The following is an 18,945-nucleotide window of genomic DNA, read 5'->3' on the forward strand; positions in this document are numbered from 1 at the left end:
ATTTGTCTCTCGGAGTTCTAAGGAGGAAAACTGAGTAGTGTGTCTAGCTCGGGGTCACCAGTTAGTAAATGGTAAAAGCAGAATGTCAACCCAAGGCCTCTGACCCCACATTCAGGACCTTTTATACCAAACCATGTGTCTCTGGACAGCACATCATCTTCGCACTGGGGAAAGCATAGTTTTGACTGAGCCTCAGGCAGACAGCAGATGCCATTCCAGATAGGTTCTTGGGAGGAGTATAAAAAATATTGAAGGGGCTGCCTGTGTTTCTGGAGTTTAAAAGTAATTTTTTAATATATATATTGTAGGGAAACCTGAACAAAGTAATTCTTGACTTTATACTGTCTGCTGATCATATGAGAATATGTTCATGCACACTATTACTGAAAGCAACCCAGTGAATGGATATTCATTATATGAATATGGAAATGGAGGTCAAAGATCACTCTTATTACTCTACAGAGTAAAAATATTCAATCCCATTCTGTCCAGTTCCAAAGTCTGGGGCCTGTGACCTCTCCGCTATGTTTATGTCATGTGTGTGTACCCAGAGAATATGGAAGACACGAAGGATTCCCTTATGGGAAAACACCTCCTCTTTCTTTCAGTAGGACATTAAGCCTTCAAAGGACACTGAAGCAATAGTTAAGTGACCATTTCCACATTACAAGTAGAGGCTGAGGGTGTGTTTTTCACCTAAAGCATCCCCACATTCCCTGAAGTTGGACCCAGAGGCCCATGGTGATTTTAGGAGGGATGTCTGCATTCTTGACCATATTCAGAAAATTCTGCCTCCCACCCCCTCCCCGACACACACACACACACACACTGGGGAAGACCTGGCTAACTGCTCACATTTGTGTTTCCATGCATGCCTGGCACTTTCTGCTGATTATTAATTGAAAGGAGATGAATAGCAAATGTCCCCTTGATAATTACCAAATTCCTATATGGGGAGGGGAACCCAGTAGAGCTTTCTAAATATTGAACTGATCTCCTCGCATCTCTGCAGGATGTGGCTTGACTCCTCTTCAGCCTCTGGCCAGGTCTCAGGCCCCCTTTAACCTGGTAGCTTCATAGCTCAGGGCAGCCCAGAGTCACAGGTTGCACCAATCCACAGAGGGGTTGGGGTGTGGCTGCCACAGCTCCGGGCACTGTCTCCATCAAGGTGAAGGGCACTGTCTCCATCAAGGTGAAGGGCACTGTCATGCTGTCAGGAGCCCGTCTCTCTGTGAATCTCTCCTTCCCCTCTGGGGTGCACAGGTCTACAAGGGAGAGCTGAGCAAGTTTTCTCTGTTTTTTTTTGTTTGTTTTATTGTCCTCCAGGGTCAACCTCTCCTATTCAAAATGGTACGTGGAGTTTGAGATAAATTACTCAGAACAGCAGCTCCTTAATGTAAATAATTTAGCTTAATAAATAAGTTAAAGTCTACAGCCTCTTCAGAGTCTGGCAGCTCATTCATCTCCTGTCTGCTCAGCTCGTCAAGCTGTGCCCTACTGCCAGGACTTCTGGGAGGCTGATGGCCTTTTCTTGTCCTGTCACAACAATCAGCATTTTGTAAGAGTTCACCTTTCAAGGGTTTCCTTGGTGTCTGCCTTCGCCACCACTCAACAGTCATTGAAACAAGCAGCCAGTTTGCAGGGGGCCTCTGTGTGCAGGGAGGGCAGGTGGTAGGGGCTGCTGTGCAGCCCCTCTGTGGTGGGGCAGGGCCTGGGAGGGGACAGGTGGGGACCACAAAGGGGGAGGAGTGGAGGTGCCTGTGGAGAAACTGAGGAGAGCCTGAGAACAGATCTGAGAGGCTCATGAGACAGGAGGAGCAGGACAGGTGCTCACTGAAGCCTACCTGGACAGGCAGGAGCGGAAGGCAGCCGTGTGGCTTTGGGGACACCTGTGTCGAGGCAGCACTGCCTTGTGTTGAGACTCACAAAACTAAAACCAAGGGTCCTTGTCATTCTGACTTGATTTAAACTGTGGGTTTAAAACAATAATTTTTTTCTTCCCTCCTTAGCACACATCACTGCCCTGATTTGAATCTCTCACTTTAATGACCCTTGACCCCTGAGGTAGCAGAAGATAATAGCCTGGTTCTGGCTATCAGTCACAAGGTTTAAATCCCTGGAAGACTTCAAATAACCTCTTTAAAAATTTTTTAAATTACTGTTCACATTCAATATTATTTGTATTAGTTTTGTGGGTTAAAGATAACATCTTAGTCTTAGTTAGGTTTTAGCTTCTGAGCCCCAAGGTGGGACAATCCTCTTGGTTACCTCTCCTTAAAAGTGGTTCTGGACTCTGGAGCTGACCTTGGAGTTGTCCTCAACACCTGAAGAAATGGTTTATTACCCTTATCTCACCTCTGATCAATCCAGTTTTAACATAACCTCAAAACCATAACCCATGGTGTTTTGTGATTCTGCCCTATATGATCTGTGACCCACATGCCACTGGGGAACTGAGGCTTTCACAGCAAGAGCTCACATGTTCCTGGACTGGCCAGTTCTAATAAACTAGTTCCTTTCTTTACTACAAACTCTGCTCATATACTTTTTGGCCAGAGTACACAGACAGATGAACTTAATTATTTGGCTTCCGATAACAAAATCAAGTTCAGAGTTGACGACCTGGGGCAAGCCACTCCTTTTTCTGAAATCAGTTGCCTGCCCTCAGTGTCACTGGATTCCCAGACAACAGGCAGGCAGTGGGCTGATGGGCAGACGGGTGTCTGGGCATTCTCCAAGCTTCTTTTGGCTCTAGCTCATTGTGATCCATCTCCTCTGCGCTTGGCAGGGACAGGAGGCCCAAGAGTACCTGTACATCCATTAAGTATAAAATAAATGCTCCTTTGAAGAGCCTGTGACAACTGTGCCATTCGCTCTCTAATAAAAGTCACCTCCGAGAGGGGAAATGACTGCGGTCGCCCAGCTGCCCTGCCAGGACCAGGTAAGGGAGGCGGCAGACAGAGGCCAGCTCTGGGCGGGAAGTTCACTCCTTCACCAGAGGGCTGTTCCCCTGCGCTGGAACCCCAGCCCAGCACCACAATCCAATTAAAGTAATTGTCGCCTCAATGGCCCTGGCAGAGATGAGGCAGTGGCTAGGGGGGAAGGAGGGGGGTGGGTACAGCATCTTTCAAGGAAACCGGATGGCTTGAAAATGCAAGAAACAATTTCTCTAGATGGAAAATGAACGCAATGAATCTGAGTGCAGCAGGAAATCTTATGAGAAAATAAGACTTTGGGAGGATTTATTGAAAGACATAATTGCAACAAGTATATTGATTTTACATAGATAAGAAAACAAATGTTGGCAGGGATTGAATTTGGTTTATTGCATTTATTTCCCCACAGAGTTAATGCATTTAAAGATATGGTTTATTTTTCAAATGGAGAAACATTGTTTTCAGAGACCTTTATTAGGTTCCTTCCAGTGCCCCGGACTTCCTTTCCAAGAAAATTGCTCTGTCTGTGAGGTTGGAGGGAGAAACCACCTGGGTTCCTCCCTTCTCTGGGAGGTTCTGAAACCAAAGACTGTTGGCACTTCCTGCCCTGTGTCACTGTCCTGAGTCCTTCTGCCAGGAGGGGAGTCACAGGTAGAGAGCGCAGAGAGAGAAGTCAGGACCACAGCAGGTGCTCCTTGTCCTCATGCACATCTAGAAGCTCAGACCCAAGGGACTGCAGGCCTCTGGCCACACATTGATCAGAAACCATATGGAAGCAGGAACCACGGGTCCTAGCCTCTGGTTTTCCTTTATAAAATCCTTACACAAATCCCAAAGTTGTGCTGATGTCACCATGGGTTGGAAGTAGCAGCAATAACTACCACTTTTGAGCATGCTGAGGAGCAAAATTTGCAATCCCAAAATGTGCATCTTTCTTTTAGGTGGATTATTTGTAAGAAATTGAAGACTCAGGAAGTGAATAGAGAGTTGGTACCAGGAAGAGAGCAATTACCAAAGATAAATGCTTTTTACATCCAAAAGACTTCTCTGCAAGGCTTGGCAAACATTTATTTACCAACTGTTTGCTCTACCTAACTCCCTGTGAATTGTCTTTCTTCTCTTTGAAGCCCCAGTCCCCTACCCCTTTCTCCTTAGCTCAGGATGGTCTATAAGCCTCAACTGCCTGACTGTCTGAGAGCCTCGTATCTTCCAGGTACCTGTACATACAAAATTAAATTTGTTTTTCTCCTGTTAATCGGTCTTGCGTTAATTTGATCATTTGACCAGCCAAAAAACCTAGAAAGGTAGAAGGAAAATTGCTATTCCCTTATAAAAGCCTACAACTTGTTAGTTCTCTGTCCATCCTTTCCATGGTCCTGTGAGGTAGCCATAATCCCCATTTTCCAGGTGTGGGTACTGAGCCTCAGAGATTAAGAAATTTGACAAACGGATCTGCCTAACTCCAGAAGAGGTGAGTATAACTTCTTCCTTCAAGGGACTGAATTTTGTGCCATTTCTTCTAATAAGGTATCTTATTTCTGACTCTTGCAATGAAAGGAACCAAGGTCCCTGGATCCCAACAAGGGTGGCTCCTTAAACCTGGCAGCTGTGTGCACAGTTGGATCTGAGGGGAACTAGAGGAGAAGGGACATCGGCAGGAAGAATGGAGGCCCCATATTCTGGGACTCTGGCCCTGACACCTGAGGACCCCTCTCAATGACAACAGTGTCTTGGGCTGGCTCATCTAGTGGCCACACTCATGTCATCTTCTTCCCACCCTGACAGTGCCCAGTCCAGCTACCGCTGAACCTGAGGCCCATCCCATATGTGATTTTGAATGAATAATAAAAGTTAGTATGTAGGAGCATGTTAGGATTTACAGAGTGCTGTTATATTACTTTTTTTTAAAAGCCATGAGTTGTTCTTTAATTTCTAAGGCAGAAATTTTAGAGAAAAGGAAACTTGGGTTCAAAGAAATGAAACGCCTACCCTAAACATACACATAAACATAGGAGGATCCAGAACAAAGTCCCCTACCTTCTAAGGGAGCTCAGGACTCTGTGCAAAACAGAGCACTTCATAAACCTCATCACATCCCTGCTGCTTCATATCTGACCTCGAAACATCAGCCCCACCCTTTTCGAGCGGTGTGGGCACCTCTAAAGCATTTCTATTCTGCCTGATAGCGTTGGCCATGTAAATTATTCAGAATTAATCCTGCTTGCTCCTAAATCTCCCCACAGCTTTTCATGAGGAACTAACACTTGTCTTAATCATATCTGAGGCACAGTGCTCTATGCCACTTGCAACAACACATTCAATTATGATTGATTGGAGTTCAAGTTCTGATTTCTCTTAGAACATAATCAGTCCTGAATGGGAAATTTTTAACGTGACAATTAAAATAATGAAAGTGAACTTTAAATGACATTCCAATAGTGTCACCTGGGAATGACTCCACAGCTCTGGCCTTCGGCTGCATTTTGGGAGCTCCCCTACTCAGTGGCTGGGCTTGGGTCTCTCTCGCACCACTGTGAATGCATTTGGTGTGGTATGAGGACTGGGGTTAACCCCTCACTGGCAGCCCTTCTAAAACCCTCTGCATGTTGCCTGATACTTAATCCTGTGTTTCCCTGGGTCGATTTGTATTTACATCCAAAAGTCACGTTAATTATGCAAGTGTGTCAATAGTCACCAAATACCGCCACCAGGGAAGCGCCATGCTTTGGGAATCCTGTTTTATGAACTATGCAGAGGTATGAAGGGTCCTTCCAAATGGTAAACCCGGGCCCTTTGAAAGCCACTGATCTGAAACATAAGCCCTCTGAGTGATGGCCTCTCAAACTGAGTCCGATACAAAACAGTGCACCTGTCCAGGAGACTGGTCAGTCTTCCATATCATCTCCTCTGCTTGCAGAGAACATGTGGGGTGGGGTCGGGGGCACTTATCTTATGTGAACTCACCACATGCAAAATGTCACAAAAGTCCATCTAAGAAGAGGAGGTTATGTTCACATCCAAGACTCTTAGAATGATTTTTTTTTTCCCTCCCGACCCAGACCAACAAGAAATCTATGCCTATCAGATAGTCCTGGAATTACAAGCTTTTGGTTTGCCTAGATTCCATCCCAAACCAATAATGTTAGCCTCTTCATTGCCTCTTCATCACTCACTAGGTTTCCTCGCAGGTCTTGTTTTAACTTACAGTCTTGACTTACCTGGAATGTCTTCATCTTGCTGGCTTTCCTGTGCCCCAAACTGCCCACCCTTAAAGCTCATCATGTTGTGTCCAGCTTCTCACAGATACCTTCCATGACAAGGTCAAGCCAGCCCTGCTCATTCCTCTCCTAGGCCGTCCCCAAACATTCCATTTAGTCTACCACTTTACTAACATGTCAGAAGTCTTAGTGTGGTGGAACTATACAGACCTTGCTTATTATAAATAAAATATTAGTTAGGCAGAAGTAAAGATGGTTTGTGAGGTCTAAAAATTGGCAGAAAAGGTTTTCTTGCTTTGTAAAACTCCTGAAGACATGTTTTAAGTTCATTCTCTTCACTTCATAGCTGAAAAAACTGAGTCTCAGATGTCGTTCTATTGCTTTTCCATGACTTTATTACAAATGAGTCTCTCCTACTCAATTGTAGCAGGGATCATGTCTTACACTTTCCTTGTGTGGGTCACAGTACCAGGGACAGTTCTGAGGAGCCAGGGCCAGTGTTCCGCATTCATCACCAGGAAATGACTGATGTTCTTCACAGATTTGAGGGGAATTTAATAAAGGGACATTTGCAGAGATCTGGGTGTGGGTTATGAAAAAGTAGAGCACCCCAGATTTAACGACTCAGATGAGGCAGTTAACTGCCAGGTCTCAAGGAGCAGCGCCTTGGAAGGGTAGCTGTCAGGAACAGGCTGTCCAATAAAAACTGTGGCTTCAGTAAAGGGAAGGAAAGTCTCTGCCAATCAGCAGAGACTCAGCGGAAAGAAGCCCAGAAACCAATATCCTGATCTTAATCTGCTCCTACCCTCTGATCTCCTGCTGGTGCTTCCCAGGGGCTAAACCCAATAAGAAGCCAGAGGGCAAATGATAATGTGACCTACCATCCCAGTGCACCGGGAACTGGGAACTGTCCTGAAATGTGGGGTAGTCTGTGTTAAAACTGGAAATGTCTTGGTCAGACCAGGAGGCTGGGTCACCCTGGCCTAGCAAAACAGCAGTTCATAGAGGTCAATCTCCTGGACTTAATGAAAAATGTGGAGAGTGAATGGGGAGGAGAAATCATAAGACATACCCCCTGGGCCACAGATATTTATAAATTTAAAAAAAGAACCATGGTTTTTGAAACTTATAAATCTGTATTTATTTTGTCCTGATTTACAACCTCAAGGTCAAGTTAGAAGAATGTGATAGATAAATAAGACTTTCTTTTTTAAAAAAGAATTACTTATTATTAGAGAAGGAGGAAGGGAGGGAAAAAGAAAGGGAGAGAAACATTGATGTGTGAGAGAAATATTGATCTGTTGCCTTTGGTATGCACCCCGACTGGGGCCAAACCCACAACCCAGGCATATACCCTGATCAGGAATCAAACTGGCAACTTTTCCCTTTGTGGAATGACGCCCAACCCACTCAGCTACACTGGTCAGGGCTTATTTCTTCCTGATTTCTTCCTCAGGGTTAGGTTAGAAGACTATCATAGGTAAATAAGACTTTCTAATATCTGAATTTTCTTAGTTTCAGCTCATTTCCACCAGGCCTGTGGATAACTTCCACTCTGCTGACCATTTAAGATACCTTAAAAGGCATTTCTGCCTCACTATTCACACCCAGTCACACAACTGCATTTCACCCAGTGCCTGCCCTGCGTCAGCTGCCAGGCTAGAGCACATTCCTGGAAAACAGGGTAGGGCCACTAGGGTTAAGACACTAACAGGCTGCAGAAGAGGATGAGGTTACATTAAGAGTTAACAATATCAGACTTTACAGGTGACAAATAAAGGAAGTCAATACTTATTACAGTCCTGCATAAGCCATGAAACTTTGGAGAAGTCCTTTTAACTTGGCTTCAGCTTCTAAATGAAAACTTGGAATGGAAGGGTCCTAGCCCCCTCTGGCTCTCTAATGGCATCCCTGGGGACTGGGGGCAGGGGTGGGGGGTCAGTGCAGTGTCCACAGCAGAGGCAAAAAATAGACTCAGGATGAATGATGGTCATGTTAGCATGATTCAGTGATTACCATATGTCAAGCAGGTAGTCTTTATTGGCTGACAAGTTTTCACAATAATCATTTGAGGTGGAGAGCAATCATCCAAATTTCACAAGGGCTGAATTTCAGAGAGCTCCCATATCTTTTGCACCATGACACAGCTTGTAACTCCGGTCTGCCAAACTCCGAGGCTCATGCATTTCCCCTGATACTGTGCTGCCTCTTCCAGAAGCTTCAAAAGAGGGATGTGATTGTAATTATGGTAGTAAAAAGATACTTAAAGTCTTCAACTTTCCCTAATCCAAAATGTTCAGAATATATCCTTCCGTTCTGTGTATTGACTCACCAAAAAACTGACCACAGTTGTTCACTCCTCCTGGTATTTACAGCTTTTTCTATGTGACTTTGCAGGTCCTTCCATATATATTCCTTCCCCTTGAATCTGAGCTTTTCTTGCGACTTGTTTTAGCTGATACAATGCAGTGGAAATGAAAATATGCTAGGCCTCAGAAGACCCTGGGCAATTCTACTCTCCCTGGGAAACTTTCTCAACCACCATGTAAATAAAGAAGCTCAGGCCAGCCTCCTGGAAGGACCGTAGGGGGCAGAGGAGAGCCATTCCTTCAGAGGCCATCCCGCTTGAGCCAGCCTCCGGCCCACCCCCACAGGAAGATGACTTCGGACTCCTGAGTGAGCCCCGCTGAGATAAAAACAACTATTCAGTGGAGGCCAGCCCACATTGGTTGTTTGCAAAAGCATGAGCTAAATAAATAAAAGGCTGTTATTTTAAGCCTCTAAGTTTAGTGGTGCCTTGGATGCAATAAAAGCAAGCTGATTCTCTCTGTAACTCTTAAAGCAGTCTCCTCATTCCATCATTCTAACGCGAGTCATCCAGTTGAGCTGGGCCCATTCGGCTCAACCAGGTGCTGTCTAGGAAACACCCCCAGACCCTGACTTTTAGAGGTCATTTCCCTCACTTACTTCCCTCCAAACTACTTGCTTAACCCCAACATGGAATAAGTCAGAGTGCCATGAATGTTGGAGTTAGTCTTCCTGAGCATCAAGATCTCCACTGCTCTACACTTCATGGGTTTGACAGTGCCCATGCAGTAGACAATGAAGGAACAAAATATAATACATTGAAAATTAAGCTTGGAGGAGAATATCTAATAGATTCCCTCACTTGGGCCAAATCTCTATCTCAAATTTTCTAAGTCTAATATTTCTTGATGTTTAGAATTATGAGCAGCTCATTAAGACTTCTATTTTTAAACTTTAAATGTCTTTCCCCTTCAAAACTAACCCAACTAAATCCAGAGTTCCTAAAATGTTTCATCAACAAATCTGTCATTTAATGAAAAAAATTACTAATCATGCAAAGAAGCAGGGAAAGGAAACTTAAAATTAAGAAACAGAACAGTCAAAGAAGCCGACTTCTAAAAATCTAAATATTGGAGTTAGCAGCTAAAGTTTTCAAAATAATTATGATTAACATATCTGTAGTCTACAAATAGACTTGTCAGTTCAAGACACCAACTCAGGAAGTGTTAGGAGAAGATCCACATAGAAAAGTCCCATTTAGACTATTTGTCCAAGCAGAGAGACTTGGGTTTCAGAGTAAGGACATCGGCACTGGGGACATCTAAAACCAGAGGTGGGCCTAGACGTGGGGACGCCGAATATACAATCTGATAAGCTTCTTGACCATGATGGAGCTAAGATACAAACCTGGAAACAAGAAACCAGAAAAGCTTTGATGCGGCACAAGAACAAGCCCGAGTTACTGGGAAATTGATGTCCCCAAGCCTGATTAGAGCCATCACTCCCAGTGGTCCAGTTTGTTCTCCAAAGAGACTAGGCTGAGCCTGCAGAATGGAAAGAAGCTGTCACTCCTACTTTATCCGAGTCGAGAGGGGGGAGGCTCAGCCCTGGCATGGCCTGGGGCCCGCTGCACCGTGGGTCCAGAGAGTACCACAAGCCCCTCCTGCGGCCATGGCCATGGCTGGGCGTAAATCCCCTTGGTAATCTGCAAGTGATGCCCGAACTCTCACCGTTAGTTATCAGGAGTTTGAAATCAATAAGAGTTTCTAAATGAAATATAATATCCTAGTGCTGGCAGTGTGACAAACCAGTGAGAGATCCACTGGAGTGTTCTAGCGTGCACGAGCTTATCTGCGCGCTCCATTCTGTGTACACAGAGCGTAAGAGAGGCACGCCCAGGAGGCGGGCCTGGTCACAGGGTGCCAGAAAGCACTTTTCAGGGGGGCTCATCAGCAAAGGGTCCAGGAAAGAGCTCTGAGCAGAGAAATTTATTGTTCTCACCACAAGGCTATGGTTTAAATGCTGTCACTGCAAAATGGGCATCAAATGTGTGAAGTGGGTGCAGGGAGGGCCATGCCTCTGCTATTCCCCCTCCCCCATTCCTGATCCCACTCAGATCATGCCCACCTAGGCTCCCTCCCACCCTCAGGCCTTCCACTTCCCTCCTCCCAGCTCCACAGTGGCCTTTTCCATTCCTGTACCTCAGGCTCCCTGTCTGTGATTAGTAATTCACAGCAAGGTAATAATGGGTGATAAAAAATGAATGACAACCCAAAGTGTTAATGGTTATTCAAATCAACTAACCACCAGTAATATACTAGCTAATTCACTTACAGTCCATTTTAGCCCAAAGGACTAGTGTGGTGGGCATGCCTGGCTGGCCTAGGAGCTCAGTTTCATTGACTGAACATGGGGCATGTGCCTGCCCAATCCATGGCCACCACCCTGTGATGCACACAAGGAGGAGACCTTAGCTCCTCAGTACACTCTCAGTGAAAGCCTGACTGTGGCTTTTGTTTTTTTTGGATTTTCATAGCAGCAAACACACATTTAATGAACTCCTACTGGGTTCCAGACACAGGTAAGTGCAGGGATGGTGAGGTGAGTAAGGCATTGGCTCTGTTCACAGCCCTCTCATTTCTACCTGCTTCTGTGTGTGCAGTCTCTGTAAAGTATGAGTGTGGCATGTACTTAATCTATGGTACTAACATACATGCATGCATGTTTGAGATACAGGAGCAGAATAAATGGGCTTGTTACACAAAGGTGAGCAAACAAACACGGCCTCATCCCTGCTCTCTGGCAGGTTGCATATTTGCTAGTAAAGAAGGAAGACATTCCCACCATATCCAAATTCAAGAGGAAGAACTGTGATGAGAGCTGTGGAGGAAAAATACAAATGCCTAAGAGTCAGTCTGCTTGAGTCTGGGGGTTTGGGAATGCTTCTTTGGGACTCAAGACTGGTGGGCTCTTGGGGGTGGGCCATGTGAATGATGCGTTCTCTACCCTAACACCAAGGGGGCAACATGATTGAACACTGTAAATTTGGGTCAATTATTTCCTCTTGGAGGCTTGATCTGCTATAAATTAAGAGATATCTATTGGGTGATCCTTTAGATTCTACCATCTCTAATATTCCGTGATTCAGGAGCCCACAGATACCTATTGCTTTGGCAGTTATCAGCACTGGTCACAGACACACCTGATTCTTCCTCTGGGCACATTGCAGGACTACCTTGCCCTGTGTCCTTAGAGTCAGACCTGGCCAATGACATGTGAGCAAAAATGGCCTGTGGAAACTCTAAATGGAGATGGTAAGAGCCAATATGTTACTTCTAAGCTCCAAGCTAGCCACAGTGGCTGGCAGTGTCTCAGACAGTGGAATATTTTGGTGCTGAAGTGAGGATAATGGGGAGCATGACTCTCAGACAACCTGTGATAGACAAGTTAAATGATGAACTAACTAACTACATCTGTGTTTGAAGCCACTGAGACCTGGGCATTGTTTGTCAGCATGCCACTGCCTGACACAACTGCTGTGCCCGGCACCAGCACCTGCCATCAAGGAACTTTGAATCCATTGGCTCATCCATGGTCTACAGTTGATGCTCAAGAAATGTTTTAAGGCATGGAGACCTCCAAGCTGATGTTTTCCTCACTATTCACTCTGTGTCTTTGTTTAGCCCATCTTTGAAATGGAACTGTGCTCACTCCTGCAATTACCAGAGCTCGAAGCTGATGGGAAGATGGCCGAGTGCTTGACAACCATCTGTGAGGAACCAGCTCTCCAGGCACCACATCAGAGTGGGTTGGCAGGGATCTCAGGCGTGGTGCGGGCACACAGGGGGAGCTGTGGCCAGGCCCTCCCTCCAGCCTTTCCTTGGCACCCGGTGAAAAATTGGGCTCCGAGACACCTGTGAGGTCTTGTGTGCTGCAGTGGTGAGAGCAGCTGGAGCGAAGTTCTCACAGGGTCCGCCTGTTCCTGCAGCTGCTCGGGAGTGACCCAGTGTTTCTGTGAGCCAGGCCACGGAGGAGAAGCGGTTACTTCCCTCCTCATCCTCTGCTGGCTGGACGCTGAGCCAGCTTTGATGCTGGCCCCGAGCCTGCCCACTGCCATCCAGATGCGACATGTGCTCACACACCACACACACCACACCCATATCACATTGACACCATACATGCATGCATACCACATACACACTCACACACCACACACAAATACACCACTCACATCATACACTCACATCACACACACACCACACACTTACACCATGCTTGTATCATACCACATTCATATCACATTGACACCATACATCCATGTACACCACACACACCACACACTCACATCACACTCATATCACATTGACACCACACATGCATGCACACCACATACACACTCACACACCACTCACATCATACACTCACATCTTCACAACTCACACCACACACTCATATCACATTGGTACCATACACACACTCACATCACACACACTCACACTGCATCAGCACTATCATCAAAGACCAGAAGGAGTCCAGGGGTCACAATGTTGAGGGTTGGGCAGAAGCAGAGGGATGAGGTGACTGGGCCTCTAATTTGGTTGGGGAAGGTGTCCTGTCCTGCTGCAAGCTGATGCTCTGAAAAACAAAGCCACATACACACAGCACTCAGGCCACATGTCCGCCTCCCCTACACCAAGCAGTAGAGAGGACCTGGGGCTGGATGGAGGAGACCTGAGCCTGAGACTTGTTCTGCCCATACTGTCAGTGTGACCTTGGATAAGCCACTTAATATTTCCAAGGCTGTTTCCTCACCCATGAAATGGACCCAAAGACTAAACTGGCAAAAAAGTGCAGTGGTGGTGAGAGGTGTTTAAAAAACAGAGTTGCAAGCTCACGAACTCCACTCAATTGCCTTTTCTCCTTAAGGAGACCACCATCACTATGATGGCAAAAACCTGGTCTGTCCTTGGTGGCTCCAGTCCTCTCACCCCTTTCTCTTCCTCAGTTCTTTTTGACTTTATGGTGACCTGGTGTACATTTTAGCCTGATTCTCAATAAAAAAAGAGTGATCCTGAGCAGCGCTCTGGGGCGTGGCTGAAAGTCCACACATTGTCCTTGACCCAAGCCACATGGAGGCCGAGAAGCAGGCCAGTCAATGAGACCAGGAGTGGAGTGTTATTCCTGCACCTTGCTTTGTGTAACGTCCACTGGTGTTCTGGGTTGGAAGTATGGTGTGTCTGGGAGCAGGGGAGGGCAGACCATGGACAGAGGGGGTTTGGGGAGGAGAGGGGGGAGGCTCCCTCCTGGGGAACAGGCCTGTCACCTCCTCCTCCTAGCTATTATCTATTGTTCTTAGCAGAACGCCTCACTGTCTCAGTTGAGAGGACCTCTGTTGTCCCAGCCCCTTCCCTGCCTCCACTTGGTCCCACCTGCTGTGTCCTCCCCTCTCCACAGACACACATCTAGGCTGCAGCAATCAGGTCACACCCTCACACCACTTCATAAAGGAAATGTTGTCAGGACTCGAAAAAGGGAAGACAGGGGGTCAGCAGTCCCCACAAAAGTCTGAATTATGGAAGCATCTGCTGTGCACACACAGAACCACATTTCACAGGCCACCTTTATTGTCCTAGCACGGGACATTCAGGGTCCGTGGGAATGAGGCAGACACCCAGAATTTTGGACCTGCCTGCACCCAGGGACCTGTCCTTTGATTCTAGAACAGTGGTTCTCAACCTTCCTAATGCCATGACCCTTTAATACAGTTCCTCATGTGTGGTGACCCCCAACCATAAAATTATTTTTGTTGCTACTTCATAACTGTAATTTTGCTACTGTTATAAATCATAATGTAAATATCTGATACACAGGATGTATTTTCATTGTTACAAATTGAACATAATTAAAGCATAGTGATTAATCACAAAAACAATATGTAATTATATATGTGTTTTCCGATGGTCTTAGGTGACCCCTGTGAAAGGGTTGTTCAACCCCCAAAGGGGTCGTGACACAGAGGTTGAGAACCGCTGTTCTAGGACATGCCTCCCCATTACTACCGCTTGCCTTTGTGAAGTTAATAAACTAATCTGGTCTCCAGTTCCCCTTCTCATGAGATGAGGATAAACTAGGTGATGGTTTCTCATGCAGGATGTCATCCCCTTGTGGCTCTCAGAGGAGTGGGGAGCCCCTGGAATTTTATTCAGGGATTTAAAGTGGGGGAGGTGAGAGTCCATGGTCTCATCCAGCTAATTCCCTGGGAAACCTCAGCATTTGAGGGAGATCCACATCAGAGGAATGGATGAGGAGTGGGAGGCTGGTCAGCCACCAAGGCAGCTGGAGCACTAATGTAACTATGAATTGTACCCGGGGAGCTCAACAAAGGGAAACTCTAAGTGGAGTTGGCTTTTGGAGGGAACTAGAGGAGCAAAACAGGCAGCTGGGATACAGAACAGCATCCCCCCAGGAAACTGAGACCCAGACCCACAGGGACATGCCCTCTGTCCTGGGTATTGACAATATTAATACTTAGTAGCTCCTTGACACTTAGGTAGAGACAGTGCTGTTGGTTTATCATGCAATTTCTACTTCCTGGGCATAGAGGAAGACTACATTTCCCAGTCTCCCTTGCAGTTAGGTTGAGACAAATTGATACAAGGCATTCCTACATCTGGCACTTGCACCTACCTTCTTCCTATTTCTTTGTGACAATTAGGCAGGCCACATGTCATAGCAATAAGAAATAAGCCTTTGTTGGGGTAAGCTGTTGAGATTTGAATGTTTATTTGTCACCATTAGCAGGCCTAGACTTACCTGATTAGTGAAACTCATCAGCCCCCAGGTGTAAGACAATGGAAATCTATTTCTAAACACTACTGATTTATAAAGTGCCTCACATCTAGCCAGGCTGAGATCTGGCTGGTCTCATAAGTGATCAAGATGGCCACAGCAGGAACCAATCATTTGCCCTAAACGCTGATTGGGTTTGCCTCAGAATGTGGTTGCATACTTGGTTAAACAATATCTTAGAGGTAAGACATTTTTAAAAATGTACTTCTGTAGCAGAACAGAAAGGCTGTACATCCAAAGAGATGCTGTAGAACACTAATTCAGAGAGGAAATCCTGGTGCTAAGTAGCCTGTGTTTGTGCCCCAGTTCTAGCACTTATAGCTGTGTGACCTTGGGCAAGTTGCTTAACCTTCTGGTTCTTCATTTTTCTCAACTTTACTGAATAAAGTTATTGTATCAGTTTTTTTTTTTTTTTTTTTGTGTGTGTGTGTGTGTAACAAATTGTCTCAAAACTCCATAGCTTAAAATGTATAAGTAGGAGGTCACTGAGTAGATCTGGTCACTCTCATCCATTTGGTCAGGGAAGTGGCTTGGCTGATCTTGGATGAGTCTCTCACACATGTTTTGGGTTAATGGTGGTAGCTTTGCCTAGTGGCTTCAGTTAAAACACATGGGAGTTGAGGCTTATTTCAGATAGTCTAGGCTTTTTTACACAGCAATGGCAGGATTCCAAGAGACAGATGTGTGCAAGGCTCAGAATTAGCACAGTATCACTTCCACCACATTATTCTGGTGAAAGAGACTCATAAGATTCAAGTGATGGGCATATAGACTCAATCTATTATGGGAAGCGGGGAGTCATATTGCAAAGTGAGAGAATACAATAAGTCCACTAATAAAGTTCACAAATGAAATCCATCTCCATCATTATTATGAGGATTGAATGTGTTAGTACATATGAAATACTTAGAATAATGTCCGGTATATAATACATAATAAAGGTTCAACTGCTATCTCAACCATCTTTTTCTCTACAAACTCTTTGCTGATAGAAATTGCTGAACACTGACCGTGTGTACTGTGTTCAATAAGGTCATCAAGCATTTTGCATGATTACCTAAGACTTACAACCACCTGAAGACATAGATTCTAGAACTTTTTATTTTATAAACGATAAAATGAAGGCTTAGAGAGGTTAAGTTCGTTCGTTCGTTCGGCAGCCGTCCGTCTCGAGAGACGATGGTGTAGCTTCTTAAGAGTCTATCTGCACCGCCGAGAATGGCTGTGCAGTCCGACTCGGGAGTGACACGGTATCTGTCTCCTCCCGTGTTGAATCGACATCTTGCGATGACGCTGGAGTGTCCTCTCCAGTGAAGCTGAAGCTACAGAGCCTGAGCAGGGTGATATGGAGGGTCTGCTGTTGCCCATGCAGCAGACCCCCCCTCTCTTCGCAGCTGAAGGATCCAAGGGAAAGACGGAGTCAATACAGCTTGGCTTCAGGTGCGCCGCAGAAGTTGCCGGTGTTGACTACAACGTCAAACCGCCTTAGGGACTCCGGCTCCGGATTTTCTGTCGGGGTTTACTCCCTTAGCCTTTCCCCTGAAGAGGTATGCCGCAAGGCAGCGGAGGTTTTTTGGAGTCAGAATTTTCCTTCTCTGATGTGCCCTGACTGGAAGATCGAACCAGCGACACTTAGCTCGCAGAGAGGTTAAGTATCTTACCCAATACCAGCTAGTCGATGGCAGACTCAGGATCAAACTGAACCCAGGCTCTTAATTACTCAATAAACATGCTTCACAGGCTCAGAGGGAACTTTACTTCTTATGTATATAGAAGGGCCATCCCCAGTTTCTGAGCAACATAAGCTTCACTGCCACTGCCCTCCACCCCACAGTAGAGAATTTCCACAACCAGACTAAGCCTTTTGGGTCCAGGACTTAGGTCCATGGCTGGACTGGAGCTAGGCTTAGAGCTCCGTGCATGGACATCTCTGTGTATCAACATCAGCTTGGGCCTCACCTGCCCTGGCTGCTCACTCTGGGATTGGCTGGTTCCCCAGGTGTTGGATGGACCCTTTCCAGAACAGGGATAGTTGTACATGAAGGATGACAGCCCAATCCGCTGGGTGGTGTTTGAAGACAAATTTTGTTGTCTAAGCGCCTCATTGTGGATTAAGTGAGGCTGACCCCTGTCTGCCTAAGACGTCTCATTCATAACCTTTCTTTTCACTACCATGCTCACCCCCAACATACCCTTGGTCTTATTTCCAGTTTCTTCCAAGAACTGGAGGCTTACTCTAGAGTCCCCCGCCTTGCTTAAACTCATAAATCCAGTGGTGCCCTAGTGAGGGTATCCTGTTTCTCCTACCCTGCAAGATATATTTCTTCTTAAGGGTAGATGAGAAACTAACTCCAGGTAGATGAGAAAAATACTGAGGCCCTACATAGACCCAGGAAAAAATGGTGCTATGATCAGTTAGCAAAACCGTCCATGAGAACCAGTTAGAAAAACAACACGATTTACTATTATTGCCATTGCAGGCTTAGGACAAGGATGCCATCGCCTGCTAGGGTCCTAAAACAGCAGTGCCCAGTTGCCTGCTGGAGTTTTCTGACCTTTGAACATTCTGCATGAAACTACGGGGCTGCCCTGCAACTCACAGGATGCAGCTTAAAGTACTGGGTTCACTTCTTTGGGTGTCAGCTCACTCAGTCACAGCTTGTTTTTGCTCCTCAGTGTGCAGATGACTCCCAGACAAAGGACAGACAGCTCAGGGCTGAAGTCTACTGAGTTATGACCAAACCCAAGGGCTTTGATGACTTAATTGTAGTGTTTCATGGCCTCAGGGACTGGCCTTGTTCTCTCTAGTTCTATGAATCTTCTCGTTGGTGATGATAAAGATAAAAACCAAGGATAAAAATCTTTTTCTCTTAAAAGAAGAAGGTGGGCGGAGAAGAATCAAGTAGCAACATGAAGAATTATTTGGGGCCCTCACCCTGGCTTTGCTCTTCCCAGGATGCTCATGACTCCCTGGATCTCGGCAGTAGAGAGAGCACGCAGGGCTCAGGGGCTCCCTAAGCTGCCTCAGTATGAACGTGGGAGTTCCCAGGTGCCAGTGTGTGAACTCAGGAAAGCGCCTTGGCTCCTCTTTGCCTCAGGGGTCGCATCTGTACAAATGAGGATGACAACAGGTCCCACTGCAACGGGTTGTTAGGAAGATTAAATAAAAACATATGAGTAAAACCTTCAGAATATTGTTTAGAATATAACTAAAACTCAATAAGTGGTTTAATAGATGTCAGACACTGCATTGAGGACTTTAACCCATCATCTCCTTTAATCTGACTCTGAGAAGGGCTTTGGGAGTCCCAGTCCACTTGTGAGAAAGATGAGGCACAGAGAGGCGAAGTAGATTGTTTAAGGGGACAAACAAAAAGGGGCAAAACCAGATTCAAATACAGGCAGACCTCGTTTTATTGCACCTTGCTTCATTGTGTTTCACAGATGTTGCATTTTTTTTTTAATTGAAGGCAGGACGCTACACCAGCAAAAAGATTATGCCTGTTGCATACCTCAGAGATACCACAGATTAGGCTTAGATCACCGCAATCAAGTATTACGAGTCATAACCTTTTTGCTGGTGGAGGGTCTTGCCTTCAATTTATAAAAAACACAGCATCTGTGAAGCACGAGAA

The sequence above is a fragment of the Furipterus horrens genome, unplaced genomic scaffold (assembly GCF_987537825.1).
Source record: "Furipterus horrens unplaced genomic scaffold, mFurHor1.1.pri manual_scaffold_10, whole genome shotgun sequence".
In the NCBI taxonomy this organism is placed as follows: domain Eukaryota; kingdom Metazoa; phylum Chordata; class Mammalia; order Chiroptera; family Furipteridae; genus Furipterus; species Furipterus horrens.